Below are 14,500 nucleotides of genomic sequence, written 5' to 3'. Positions count from 1 at the left end.
TTAAATAAATGTGGCATTGTGGCAGGTCCACATCTCTCAGACATTCCAGATACACTGAAGTGATGTGAAGTGAAAATTGCTCAGTTGTGTCCAACTCTTTGCGACCCTATGAACTCTACAGTCCATGGAATTCTCCACATCAGAATACTGGAGTGGGTAGCCTTTCCCTTCTCCAGGGGATTTTCCCAACCCAGGGATCAAACTCAGGTCTCCCGAATTGCACGCAGATTCTTTACCAGCTGAGCCACTAGGGAAGCCCAGATATACTGTGATGGGGTAAAAGTTTTTTTTTTTCTTCTGATTTATTTGTTTTATTGATGCCTGGATGCTCAGTCCTTGACTGGGTACTCCCAGAGAGGGTACAGCGGCTCCTTCTGCTGCTGCTTCTTGGTCTTCAGGTTCTCTCCATGCGTGTTCAGTCAGCAGTGTGTTTTCTTAGGCGGTGGATCCAGGGGCTTGTACTCCTTGCCCTTATAGAATTTCCTGAGGTTCTCTTTCTGAGTCTGGTTAATGACAGTCAGTACATGGTGATGGGTTTATGAACAACTCAGATCTTGGAGAGTTTGGAAGCCATGCTGCCTGTCACTTTAGCCACATGCCACTGGGACAGCCCCACCTTCAGCTCCTCCTCCTTCTTGCCGTGAAGGTTTCCTGCCTTAATCTTGGCCATGGCTGTACAGTCAGCCTCTGCTGCCTTCTCGGGGGAAAGAAGGGGTAAAAGCTTGGATGAATCCTGCAGGGCGGCAGCAGGCTTCCTTTCACCCCACGTTCCCCAAAGCTATTTAAATATGGGACACATCTCTTGCACCATTCCTTCTACCTGGAGTAGGGTTCTATCAGGCATTAGTTTGAGAAATGGATCCAGAGCTTTATTTGTCTCCTGAGATTCTGTGTAGTCTAAAGGTGGGACAGAGCCCCTCACCCTCCATTCATGACGAGTCCCCTGCTTTACCTGCCAGGATGAATCTGACTTTGTGAGGCTGTGTTTGGGGGAGACGTGTGGGCTGTTCCTGGGCACCTTCCAGGCTTTTCCTCACCCCCTTCCATGTTGCCTCCTTGACTTTGGGGGGCTCCTGATGGGGGTTGCAGGAAGACGGAGGTGGGGTTGATCAGCAGGGTTGGGGGTGCTCGGTAAAATTTCAGGGCGTCCTGGACTGTGGACTTGCGGTGGTCAGAGCCTGTGCTCTGTCCAGCCCCAGCCCCAGTCCACTGCCTTGAGTATAGAGCGCACCCACTAATGATTATGGCCAATGATCCTGCCTGCCCATCCTCCTCTGGGTTAAAGCAGAGCTGGCCTTTGTGGAGACCAGTGAAGACTGCTCCGGGGCATATGGATCTTACTTAGGAAATGCTTCCTGACCCTGCACACTGCCTGTGGAAACCCTGTCAGTGGTGGGACTCAGGGGTCTAGTGTTCTCCCCCCATGAAAGCAGGGCGGGCCTCTGGGCTTGGTGCTGACCAGCACCCTGGACCACACTGGGTTCCCAGCGCTGGGGAGGGCAGTAGCCGTGCAGTGGACAGTCAAACTTTCTCAGAGTCCTGCTCTCAGCAGGCTCCTGGACAGGCCATTCTCTGTACCCCCTAGGGTTTCTGGGTTATTGGGGACCCCAAATGGGGTTGTGCTTCTGAAGTTGACAGTGTCCTCCAGACTGCCTGGCAGAGCACTGGATGGGGGGGGCGTGGTCTATAGTTGGGCTGGTGTGCTTTGTGTTGCAACAACCATCTCTTTGTCTCTCTGTCTCTGTCTCTCTCTCTCACACACGATTGTACACATAGTCACTCAGGCTGGTCTCGTGCCCTGGAGGGCATGTGTGGGGGTGGCCATGGGTGATCAGGCCACTGGGTGTTCCCCTCCAGCAATGACTGGGGCAGGATGGCTTTGCAGGAGGAGAGGCCTCCGTGTGGCCTGGGGCCTGCTGTCAGGGTAGCCACTTCTCCTGCCCCCACTGATATCTTTGCTGGTGAAATGACAAGGCCTGAGGCCCCAGGAACAAACACATCTGGTTCTGTTATCAAACGTACTGTGCTGGGTGGAAAATTCCTTTTGTTTTTCAAGGACTCCTAAGATAATGTGACCCATACCTATAATATGTTGAGGATAGGTTTTATTTGGGATGGTCTGAGTATAGTTCAGAAATTGGTACCTTTTGGAAGCACATGTGTGACAAGCTGAGCAGGATCTGAAAAACATAGGGCCCAATTGTACAGATTCTAGTTCCCCTTTTTGATCTTAGGTGATTCAAAGTCTGATTTATTCAAGGGCGGAACATCCCCAATCATCAGCTCCTTTTACTGATACAGGGAAATACAGTGCATATTTTCTGAGATAAGCTGGGTGGATTTTGTCACATTTATGATATATCATGAGTTCTCTCTCTCCTCCCCTTTTAGAATTCCTTCCTTTTTCCATTCACAAACTTAGAAACTGTCTTGCAGCTTTGGAGAGGCTGGCCCTGGGCTGGGTGTGGCAGGTCCCTTGCCTTCCTGTGGCCCAGAGGGGCCATCTCCTCACCTATCTCTCCTTGTATCTTCCTTCTTCCCCTTTCCTGGGTCTGGTCTATGTCATCACCTATGATCTCCAAGTCTGAGAAGCAGAGATCCCTGTCTTTTTGGTACAGAGGGAATTCCTCTCCCATCTGAAATGAAGCAGACACTTGCTTTCACTCGTCTAATGCCTTTTCTCATGGGGACAGTGTGTGGGGATGTGATCCGAGGTTGGGTGAAGATCAAAGGCCAACCATATCATCCTTGTGGTGGAGACATCACCAACAGGGAAGGAAGGACGCTTCCCTCCCCCGCAGCGGAGCGTCCTGACTTGGACTGTACTAAGTCTCACCAAGCAGTGTGACAGGGGAGGGGTAGGTTCAGGAGGAGTAGGTGTGCGTATTCAGTCGTGTCTGTTTCTTTGCAATCCCATAGACTATAGCCTGCCAGGCTCCTCTGTCCATGGGAATTCTCCAGGCAAGAGTACTGGAGTGGGTAGCCATTCCCTTCTCCAGGGGATCTTCCCAACCCAGGAATCGAACCTGTGTCTCCTGCATTGGTAGGTGGATTCTTTACTGCTGAGCCATCTGGGAACCCTTAGGAGGAGCAGAGGTGACCTCAAAATGTGCTCAGAGCTGGGGGACAGCAGAGGCTGCTGGACTGAGTGGGGACACGGTGGCAGAGCAGCAGGAGCTGGAGCCCGGCCCCAGGCCAGCGTCTGCTCTTTGTCCCCCTCGGTGACAACTTTGAAGGTCTCTTCCTCATTTGTTTTCATTTCCTGGGGGCAGCGTGTGTGTTTTTCTCCCATGGGGAGGAGTCTTCAGGTGGGACTGCTGAAGGTAGGTACAGGTTAAATAGATTATCTTGGAAAAGAGGGGTCAGCTCCTGCAGGGATTCAGGACAAAGGGAGGAGCTGAACTCCTGTTCAGACCCTCGGGGTTGAGTCACCTGTTGTGGAGGCTGAAAGCAACCTAGAGAAGGAGCGGTTCCCAGTCCCTTTGACCAGAAACCATGCCTGTCCTGCTGCGGACTTCCCTGGCAAAATGGAAATACACCCCCCAGGCTCCATTCTGGGCTATTAACATTTAATGTTAAAGTTTAATGGAGGGAATTCCCTGGTGGTCCAGTGGTTGGGACTCTGTGTTTCCAATGCAAGGGGCTGACAGGGTTCAATCCCTGTTTGGGGAGCTAAGATCCTGCATGGAGTGCTCCCCCAAAATAGATTAATAAAGTTTAATGGGGGGAGGAGGGGTCTAGAGGAACTAGTCCTATCTATCCAAACACCACGGGAGGGATATGAATGTATGATCCCTAACCACTGTCCTCAGGTCGAAGAGCTTGGATTTTCTGCTGAGTCAGCAGAACATCCTCATTTGCACTGGTTACTGTGCTGTCTAAACTTCTGAATGACCCGCAACATCTCCCTGCAGAGCACTCATTAACTGGGAAGTGCAAAACAGTGACTTAACATTGGAGAAACCTGGCCGACTCCACCTTGACCAAACCACCACCAATAAGGGACCAAGAATAAGAACAGACCAATGCAAACACGTGCTGACACCTGCCCAGCGGAAGACATGACATCACTACTTGCAGCCTTTGAAGTGAATTATGAGGGAGCGTCAGATAAACCTTAGAGGCTGAATTCTTCAGATGTCGGTGTCAAAAAAAAGTCCATGGCACTAAACAGACTCAGGAATGATTTCGGATTAAAGGAGACTGAAGAGCTGTGACAAGCAACTGTGCCGAGGTCCTGGGCTTCCTTTGTCATGCAGGACATCGTGGAGGCGATCAACAGAATCGCAGAATCATACTGTGGTCTGTATATTGGACAGTAGCTTCAAGTCTACCAATGTTATTAACAGTTTTCTGATTTTGATTATTTTGCTGTGGTTTATGAAATCAGGGCAATATCTTTGTAGGACATATTGACATATATAGTGGTAAAGAGACAGTGAGCCTGAGGCTTACTCTCATGTGGTTCAGAAAAATATGTATAGTTGAGGAAGAGTTAAAAGGATAAAACAAATGTAGTGAAATGGGGGAGCTGGCTGACGGACACACAGGAATACTTTGTTCTACTATGCTTGCAACTTTCCTGTGTCTGAAGTTTGGTCAAAATTTTAAAAATTTAAAAAGATTTCTAAAACACAGTGGCTGAAGACAGCTTACGTCTCTCTCTAAGACACCAGTCTGGTCTACATGGTCAGGTGGGGACCCAGGATTGCTCTTATGCCGCCCTCTTACCACTTAACACCACAACCACAGGAAGGAAAAAAAAAAAAAATTGAAGCAGAAAGAAAGCAATTCCTGTTTGGGCACGTGACATGCAAGTCCACACTCCATTGGCTGGAGCTGGATCAGGTGACCAAGCTGTGTTGTGCTGTGCTGTGCTTGGTCGCTTCAGTCACGTCTGACTCTTTGTGACCCCATGGATGTGGCCTGCCAGGCCCCTCTGCCCATGGGATTTTCCTGGCAAGAATACTGAAGCAGGTCTCCATGCCCTCCTCCAGGAGATCTTTCTGACCCAAGGATCAAACCTGCCTTTCCTGTGTCTCCTGCACTGCAGGAGAATTCTTTACCGCTGAGTCACTGGGGAAGCCCTAGGGAGATCAGAAATTTGGCGTCCGCAAGGCAGATCTTGTGCAAAGGCGAAACGCTATTCCATGGAATAAGGGTGAGCAGAGTTGAGGGGACTAGCTGTCTTCCCTTTTCTTTAATTCAGAGGACGTTTGGCAAATGGCCATGGCCCTGGTGAGTCTTGAGGTTGTGCATCCAGTTCAGAGGTCCCACACCTCACTGCTCAACAGTGGCGTCTGCTGGGTGCCTCAAACATCCCAAACACATTGAGTCCAGAACAGCTCCTCCTCGCCCCCTGTGGTCTTCCTGTCCTCCCCCTGTGCTGCCCCGCCCACCTCTCAGAGCCCTCCTGGTGTTCCTGCTGTCTAGAAGGTGGGTATGTCCCCCCACACTCCACACATACCTCTTGACCTGATCCACGTGCATCAGTCTTGGCCAGTGTCTCCAGCAGCACATTGCATAGCTCTATGCCATGGGCGTCACCATGATCTTACTACAATGTGGGTGCTCAGTTTGGAGGGCTGGGCAGGGCCTGAGACTCTGCACTCTGACAAACTCCTGAGGGAAGCTGATGCTGCAGGTCTCGGGTGGAACTGAGCCCCTTGGAGATGAAGGAGCTGGCACTGCTATGACTGCAAGAGTACAATCACGGATGGAGGTGGATGGATCGAGGTGCCCTAGCCTGTGGAGCTACACTTGTCTGAGATGGATGTCTTGTGGGGGTACTGTCCTGGTTCAAAAATGGCAGTATTTTGGAGAACATTGCCTCATAAGTCCCTTCAAGTTTGTTTGCCTATGAGTTGGTGAGGAAAAAAAAAAAAAAAAAAAGAAAACCGATATATTCCACGTCATGTGGCTGGTGAGGGAAGTTTAGAACACTGAAGGACCTGGGGAGAGTCAGAGCATTTCTTTTTTTATATACAATTTTTATGTATTTATTTTTGGTTGCATTAGGTCTTTGTTGCTTTGCGAGAGCTTTCTCTAGTCTGCAGTGAGCAAGGGCTGCTCTTTGTTGTTTGCATGGGTTTCCCACTGCAGCAGCTTTTCTTGTGGAGCACGGGCTCTAGGAAACATGGGCTCAGCAGTTGTGGTGCATGGGCTTAGTTGCTCCGCTGCACGTGGGATCTTTTCGGACCAGGGATCAAACCTCTGTCCCCTGAACTGGCAGGTGGATTCCTATCCACTGTGCCACCAGGCTAGTCCAGAGCATTTCTAATTTCAAAGGAAAACAATGTATGAGCCACTGAGATTCCTCCCTGCTCAGCTAAGTGCTGTCTGGGCTGTGTCTCAGAGTAACCGTCTAGCAGGAAGCCCAGGTCCCACTCACCATGCAGTGGTGTAAACTGGAGGTTTGCATGAGGTCTGGTAGAGGGCAGCCAGAATCCCAGCTCTGTGATTTGCTTTGTCATCTTGGAAACACCATTAGCCTCCCGGAATCTCGGTTTTACTGCCTGTAAAGTGGGCCGGAGTATTACAGCTGACACAGTGTTCTCAGTGGTTGGTTCTGGTCTTCCTGTTGCTGGCGTGTCTCTGGATTCATAACATGCATCTCTACTGGTAGCAAACGCTACAGGAGCATCCTCTAGACCTGACTGACTTCTCAGAGGCTGCCCACTGATGGGGCTGAGAATTCTTCAAATTGACAGAAGTGTGCGACTAGCGCCTTCAGGCTTCCTAGAAACACGAAAGGTTTAGTGAAAGTGAAAGTCGCTCAGTCGTGTCGGACTCTTTGCGACTCCATGGACTGTACAGTCCAGGGAATTCTCTAGGGCAGAATACTGGAGTGGGTAGCCTTTACTTTCTCCAGGGGATCTTCCCAACCCAGGGATCAAACCCAGGTCCCCCGTATTGCAGGCGGATTTTTTCCTTACCAGCTGAGCCACAAGGGAAGCCCCACATGGGAAGGGAAAGGTTTAGATCAAGGTGTAAATAGGTTGCTTTTCAGAGCTGGAAGCCATATTCTCCTTGACCACAAGATGGCGCACGCAATCATGAAATCCACCACGGGCGATGTTGGTTAGGGGCTCCTGCTGCTGCTGCTGCTGCCAAGTCTCTTCATTCGTGTCCGACTCTGTGCGACCCCATAGACGGCAGCCCACCAGGCTCCCCCGTCCCTGGGATTCTCCAGGCAAGAACCCTGGAGTGGATTGTCATTTCCTTCTCCAATGCATGAAAGTGAAAAGTGAAAGTGAAGTCGCTCAGTCGTGCCCGACCCTTAGCGACCCCAGGGACTGCAGCCTTCCAGGCTCCTCCGTCCATGGGATTTTCCAGGCAGAAGTACTGGAGTGGGGTGCCATTGCCTACGGCGAACTAAATATTTTTTGGAAATCCTCTTTTCATTAAATGATTTCCTTATCCTTGGTGGACCAAGTGGTTTCCCCCAAAGGCTCTAGAAAAAGTTTTACAGACCCCTCTCGATGAGGACTAGGCACTCCGGAGCTGGCCGATCTGGGGTCATAGCCTATTTTTGCCACTTCCTGGCTATGTGATTTCAGGCAAGTTGCTTAACCTCTCTGTGTTCTTCAACCGACAGTGGTGAGAACGGTGCCTCCCTAACAGGGTCACAGCGAGTTTTAAATGATGTTTTCAAAGTGATTGGAATAGTGCCTGGCACATAGCAAGTCCTATAAAAGTCTGGCAAATAAAATCTTAATACCAACACTAAAACTAATTTTAATACAATACTAATACTAATAGCATACTGCCACACTCCTTTTCAATTAATGAAATTTAACACAGAAAATTTGAATTGAACCTACAACAGTAAAAAAAAAAGAATAGATTGAGTACATACATTTAAATATTTTGAATTTTTAGAATTGCTGATATACTATGTAAACAATGGAAACAATTTTTATAATTTATTGCTGTCATTCCATTCGGAAAGGAGACATTTTTGCCAGAAAAGAAGTGAAAGAATTTTATCCATTGCTACTTGCTAGAATGCACATCTTGGCGAGTTGCCTGTCTGTGGAGAGGTACGTGCCTAGGTGTTTGGCTGCTGGCCCCTCTTGCGTGCCTCCAGTGTGTGGCCTGATTCCATCCCAGTCATTCCAGAGTTAATCTCCAAGTGCAAGATCACCATTTTCACTCAGCTGGGAACAGACCTGGGTCAACTGGCAAGAGGAGCAGCCTGGGAGTCAAAGGTCTTGCTCCTGCCCATCTCTTCCTATAAGCATGACCCTGCAGACAGCTAACTTCTTGATCTGTTACCATATGGTCAGAAATTGCTCAGAATAATGCCTGAAGCAGGAGTCAGGTTGATGATGTCTGGCACTGAGATAATGATCCATGAGAAGTTTGAATTTGTATTACATAAAATCAAATTGCAGAAAAGCATAATGAAGAAAATAAAAATTATCTATAATCTCATTACTTTGAATATAACCACTGTTTCTATTTTCACTTTTTGTACAATTACGGTCATGTGTACTAAATGTTTCTGCACAATGAGAAGCACATGAGTCTGTATCTTGCTATTCTGCATTACATTTATCATGCAATGAAATACTCTTCAAAGCACTTATTTATGGTCTCGTATTGTCTTCTCTATGGCTACACCATGTGACAGTTGGACCATAAAGAAAGCTGAGTGCCCAAGAATTGATGCTTTTGAACTGTGGTGTTGGAGAAGACTCTTGAGAGTCCCTTGGACTGCAAGGAAATCCAACCAGTCCATCCTAAAGGAGATCAGTCCTGGGTGTTCATTGGAAGGACTGATGTTGAAGCTGAAACTCCAATACTTTGGCCAGCTGATGAGAAGAACTGACTCATTGGAAAAGACCCTGATGCTGGGAAAGATTGAGGGCAGCAGGAGAAGGGGATGACAGAGGATGAGATGGCTGGATGGCATCACTGACTCAATGGACATGAGTTTGAGTAAGCTCCAGGAATTGGTGATGGACAGGGAACCCTGGCGTGCTGTAGTCCATGGGGTAACAAAGAGTCACACACGATTGAGTGACTGAGCTGAACACCATGATTTAGCACTTACCCCCTATTTGGCTTCTGATGTGCACTATTTGAAGAAATACTGCAACAAACATTTCCTTGTAATATATACTTCTGAGGGCTTTCCTGGTGATTTAGACAGTAAAGAATCTGCCTGCAATGCGGGAGACTCAGCTTTGATTTCTGGGTCTGGAAGATCCCCTGGAGAAGGGACTAGCTACCCATTTTAGTATTCTTGCCTGAAGAATCCCATGGACATAGGAGTCTGGTGGGATACAGTCCATGAGATTGCAAAGAATCAGACATGACTGAGCACCTAATGCTAGATTTGACTTTCATACACTTATGAATGCAGTTCTTTAGGAGAACTTAAGAAAAGCAGATGTAATGGGTTAACAAGCATGAGCACTTTAAACCATGCACCAACTTCTTGCTTAAGATCAAAGTAAAGTAAGCAGCAAAAATGCTTTGAGCTCTGTTCTTCTAACTGCAGCCTCCAACATCTTACTGCCGTTTCTGGGAATTTACTTTAAACTGTCTCTCTGCTTGGTGCTCTGTGGTAACCTAGATGGGTGACAGGGCAGTGGGAGGGAGGTCCAAGGAGGAGGGGACATATGTGCAGCTGATTCACTTCCTTGTACAGCAGAAACTAACACAACATTATAAAGCAACTATACCCCAATTTTAAAAAAATTGTCTTTCAGAACATAAAGGAAGCCTTTCACATAGGAAGTTCTGTGGCTCTAGTAATCTATAACATGCTACATGTTATCCTCAGTCGTGTCTGACCCTCTGAAACCCCATCGACTGTAGTCCGCCAGGCTTCTCTGTCCATGGGATTCTCCAGACAAGAATACTGGAGTGGGTTGCCATGCCCTTCTTCAGGGGATCTTCCTGACCCAGGGTTTGCACTTGGGTCTCCTGCATTGCAGGCAGATTCTTTACCATCTGAGCCACCAGGGAAGCCCATATGCTAATGTTTTCAGAAAGGCGACCATAGCATTCCAACTAACTGTATACTGGTGAAATTTTACCCCAAACTCAAATGCCTACAGGGGTCAGGCAGGGACTCAAAGTACCGGCAGGTCTGCTGTGGTATCTGGACAATGTCTAGAGTGACATGGAAAGTGCATGCCATCCACTCTCACCTGCAGAAACAGATAGACAAGTCAAACCTGAATTTGTGAGTTGTTCTAGAACACTGCCCCCCAAGCAAAGCCCAAATGTGAGCCAAACAGTGACCAGGCGTGATGTTTAGAAACTCCATTTGAGGTTCATGAAGTTTGACAAAGGGCAGATCTTCATTTCATAGAGGAGGAAACTGGAGTTCCGAGGATTTGGGCATATGGCCGAGCCTGGAAGGACCTCACATAAGCATTTTGTCAGGTTCTTAGCTAGTGTGGCTGACCTTGGTTGTGGTACGTACTTCAGATCATTGCTTACTCATGATAGACAAAGTATCAAGTGCCTGAATGATTCCTCCCTCATCATTTCAGGGATTCCACTAAGCTAATGTGACTTTCTCACACACTATGCAATTGCTCTCTCAAGAAATAGTTGCTCCTTCCAGAAAGCCCTCTCCACACAGGGACTGACCACAGATGTCCGCTTGTACTATATGGGGTTTTCCCTTTCTCCGTTTCCTGTTTCCTGTCCCAGCTGTTGTCAGAAGCCTCCGCATCTACAGACCTCACATTTCATCCGGGGTAGGGGGGCCTGTACCACTACTGGGGCAGTGGGTGGGTCCAAGGGGGCGGCAGCACTGTACTCTTCCCGTTATATGCTGAGGTGCATTTGAGATGACGCTGCTGGGTTTTAAGTAATAGGTTTGTGTCTTGCATCAAGATTTGGTTTATTCTTTGAGTTAATGTGTTAGTATTGCCACTGATTCATTGCTTTTCACCCTACTATTCTTGAGTTGAATGAAGCAGGGCAAAGACTAATAGAGTTTTGCCAAGAAAATGCACTGGTCATAGCAAACACCCTCTTCCAACTACACAAGAGAAGACTCTACACATGGACATCACCAGATGGTCAACACCGAAATCAGATTGATTATGTTCTATGCAGCCAAAGATGGAGAAGCTCCATACAGTCAACAAAAACAAGACCGGGAGCTGACTGTGGCTCAGATCATGAACTCCTTATTACCAAATTCAGACTATAATTGAAGAAAGGAGGGAAAACCACTAGACCATTCAGGTATGACCTAAGTCAAATCCCTTATGATTATACAGTGGAAGTGAGAAGAAGATTTAAGGGCCTAGATCTGATAGATAGAGTGCCTGATGAACTATGGAATGAGGTTCGTGACATTGTACAGGAGACAGGAATCAAGACCATCCCCATGGAAAAGAAATGCAAAAAAGCACAATGGCTGTCTGGGGAGGCCTTACAAATAGCTGTGAAAAGAAGAGAAGCGAAAAGCAAAGGAGAAAAGGAAAGATATAAGCATCTGAATGCAGAGCTCCAAAGAATAGCAAGAAGCAATAAGAAAGCCTTCCTCAGCGATCAATGCAAAGAAGTAGAGGAAAACAACAGAATGGGAAAGACTAGAGATCTCTTCAAGAAAATTAGAGATACCAAAGGAACATTTCATGCAAAGATGAGCTCGATAAAGAACAGAAATGGTATGGACCTAATAGAAGCAGAAGATATTAAGAAGAGGTGGCAAGAATACACAGAAGAACTGTACAAAAAGATCTTCACGACCCAGATAATCACGATGGTGTGATCACTGACCTAGAGCCAGACATCCTGGAATGTGAAGTCAAGTGGGCCTTAAGAAACATCACTATGAACAAAGCTAGTGGAGGTGATGGAATTCCAGTTGAACTATTTCAAAGCCTGAAAGATGATGCTGTGAAAGTGCTGCACTCAATATGCCAGCAAATTTGGAAAACTCAGCAGTGGCCACAGGACTGGAAAAGGTCAGTTTTCATTCCAATCCCAAAGAAAGGCAATGCCAAAGAATGCTCAAACTACCACACAATTGCACTCATCTCACATGCTAGTAAAGTAATGCTCAAAATTCTCCAAGCCAGGCTTCAGCAATACATGAACCGTGAACTGCCTGATGTTCAAGCTGGTTTTAGAAAAGGCAGAGGAACCAGAGATCAAATTGCCAACATCCTCTGGATCATGGAAAAAGCAAGAGAGTTCCAGAAAAACATCTATTTCTGCTTTATTGACTATGCCAAAGCCTTTGACTGTGTGGATCACAATAAACTGTGGAAAATTCTTCAAGAGATGGGAATACCAGACCACCTGACCTACCTCTTGAGAAATCTGTATGCAGGTCAGGAAGCAACAGTTAGAACTGGACATGGAACAACAGACTGGTTCCAAATAGGAAAAGGAGTTTGTCAAGGCTGTATATTGTCACCCTGTTTATTTAACTTATATGCAGAGTACATCATGAGAAACGCTGGGATGTTTCTGGAAGAAGCACAAGCTGAAATCAAGATTGCCGAGAGAAATATCAATCACCTCAGATATGCAGATGACACCACCCTTATGGCAGAAAGTGAAGAGGAACTAAAAAGCCTCTTGATGAAAGTGAAAGAGGAGAGTGAAAAAGTTGGCTTAAAGCTCAACATTCAGAAAACAAAGATCATGGCATCTGGTCCCATCAGTTCATGGGAAATAGATGGAGAAACAGTGTCAGACTTTATTTTTTGGGGCTCCAAAATCACTGCAGATGGTGACTGCAGCCATGAAATTAAAAGACGCTTACTCCTTGGAAGGAAAGTTATGACCAACCTAGATAGCATATTAAAAAGTAGAGACATTACTTTGCCAACAAAGTTTCGTCTAGTCAAGGCTATGGTTTTTCCTGTGGTCATGTATGGATGTCAGAGTTGGACTGTGAAGAAAGCTGAGCACCGAAGAATTGATGCTTTTGAATTGTGGTGTTGGAGAAGACTCTTGAGAGTCCCTTGGACTGCAAGGAGATCCAACCAGTCCATTCTGAAGGAGACCAGCCCTGGGATTTCTTTGGAAGGAATGATGCTAAAGCTGAAACTCCAGTACTTTGGCCACCTCATGTGAAGAGTTGACTCATTGGAAAAGACTCTGATACTGGGAGGGATTGGGGGCAGGAGGAAAAGGGGACGATAGAGGATGAGATGGCTGGATGGCATCACTGACTCGATGGACGTGAGTCTGAGTGAACTCCCGGAGTTGGTGATGGATAGGGAGGCCTGGCATGCTGCGATTCATGAGGTTGCAAAGAGTTGGACTCGACTGAGCGACTGAACTGAACGGAACTGATTCTTGAGTTTTTGGGGAAAAAATCGCCATCATCCTTCTTAAAACTCAAGAAGCCCACAGAGGAGGTTGGACAGATGGGGTGGTGGTCAGGGAAGTGAGAGGAAAACCTGAACCATTTGGAAAGGGGCCAATGCAGACTGCTCCAAAAATCCACTACACGGACACAGGAGACACATCCTTCAGAACCTGGGATGCAAATGACGCTCACTTGATTTGCTCACGCATCCTATAAGAAAATGGCACCTTTATTTTGGTTTTCAAACTTCAGTTTCTTCTCTAAGATTGCCCATGCAAAGGGGGCAGACAGGTAACATACATGGATAAAGTATTCAGGCATCCTCAAAGGGCATGGTCGTGAACAGTGACAGTGTTAGTTGTTCAGACCTGTCTGACTCTTTGCGACCCCATAGACTATAGCCCCCTCCACCCGCAGGCTCTTCTGTCCATGGGATTCTCCAGGCAAAAATACTGGAGTGGGTTGCCATTCCCTTCTCCAGAAGATCCTGCCGACCCAGGGATCGAACCCAGGTCTTCTGAATTGCAGGCAGATGCTTTACCATCTGAGCCACCAGCCTATGGTAAACTGAACAGCAGTGCTCAGTTCGGGGGTTCTAGTGCCCTCCTCCAGCTGACAGTTACCATGGTGATGGTGGTGGTAGGAAGATGCTGCAGGCACATGGTGGCCAAATTTTCCTCTTTTCCAAGAGAAGCTGGGCATCCAGATTTTACGTGAGAGCTGCTGGGTGTTGAGAGGTGGCCATGACTTTGACTTTTCCTAAGACATGCTATAGGCCACAGGCAGCATGAAGCTCTGAAAAACCTTTCTGTGCCTTGTGACTTGTGTGAGCTTGTCTTTGTGAGGGGAATGAACTCGCTACGTAACAGAGCTTGTACATGCTTCAAAAGTAAATAATTTCAGAAACTGCAAAAGGGACTGACTCATAAAGTTTACTGCTTACCTAAAACCCACTACTTTCCATATCCAAATGAATGGTGATCTCCACCAACATTTCTCAGGAGTGAATGAGAAGTGTTAATCAATCAGTCCAGTTCAGTGACTCAGTCTTGTCCAACTCTTTGTGACACCATGGACTACAGCACACCAGGCCTCCCTGTCTATTACCAACTCTCGGAGTTTACTCCAACTCATGTCCATCCAGTCACTGGATGAGGATGAGACCATCTCATCCTCTGTTGACCCCTTCTTCTTCTG

General features: G+C 47.2%; 1 pseudogene; it reads right to left on the bottom strand.

The window, feature by feature from the left end:
- Positions 1-329: 329 nt before the first annotated feature.
- LOC102411253 lies at positions 330-670 on the bottom strand (annotated as a pseudogene).
- Between the last annotated feature and the right edge of the window lie 13,830 nt (positions 671-14,500).

The sequence above is a fragment of the Bubalus bubalis genome, chromosome 3, assembly GCF_019923935.1.
Source record: "Bubalus bubalis isolate 160015118507 breed Murrah chromosome 3, NDDB_SH_1, whole genome shotgun sequence".
NCBI classification, from domain to species: domain Eukaryota; kingdom Metazoa; phylum Chordata; class Mammalia; order Artiodactyla; family Bovidae; genus Bubalus; species Bubalus bubalis.
The sequence above is the reverse complement of the archived record's forward strand: the minus strand, read 5'-3'. Positions and strand labels throughout refer to the sequence as shown.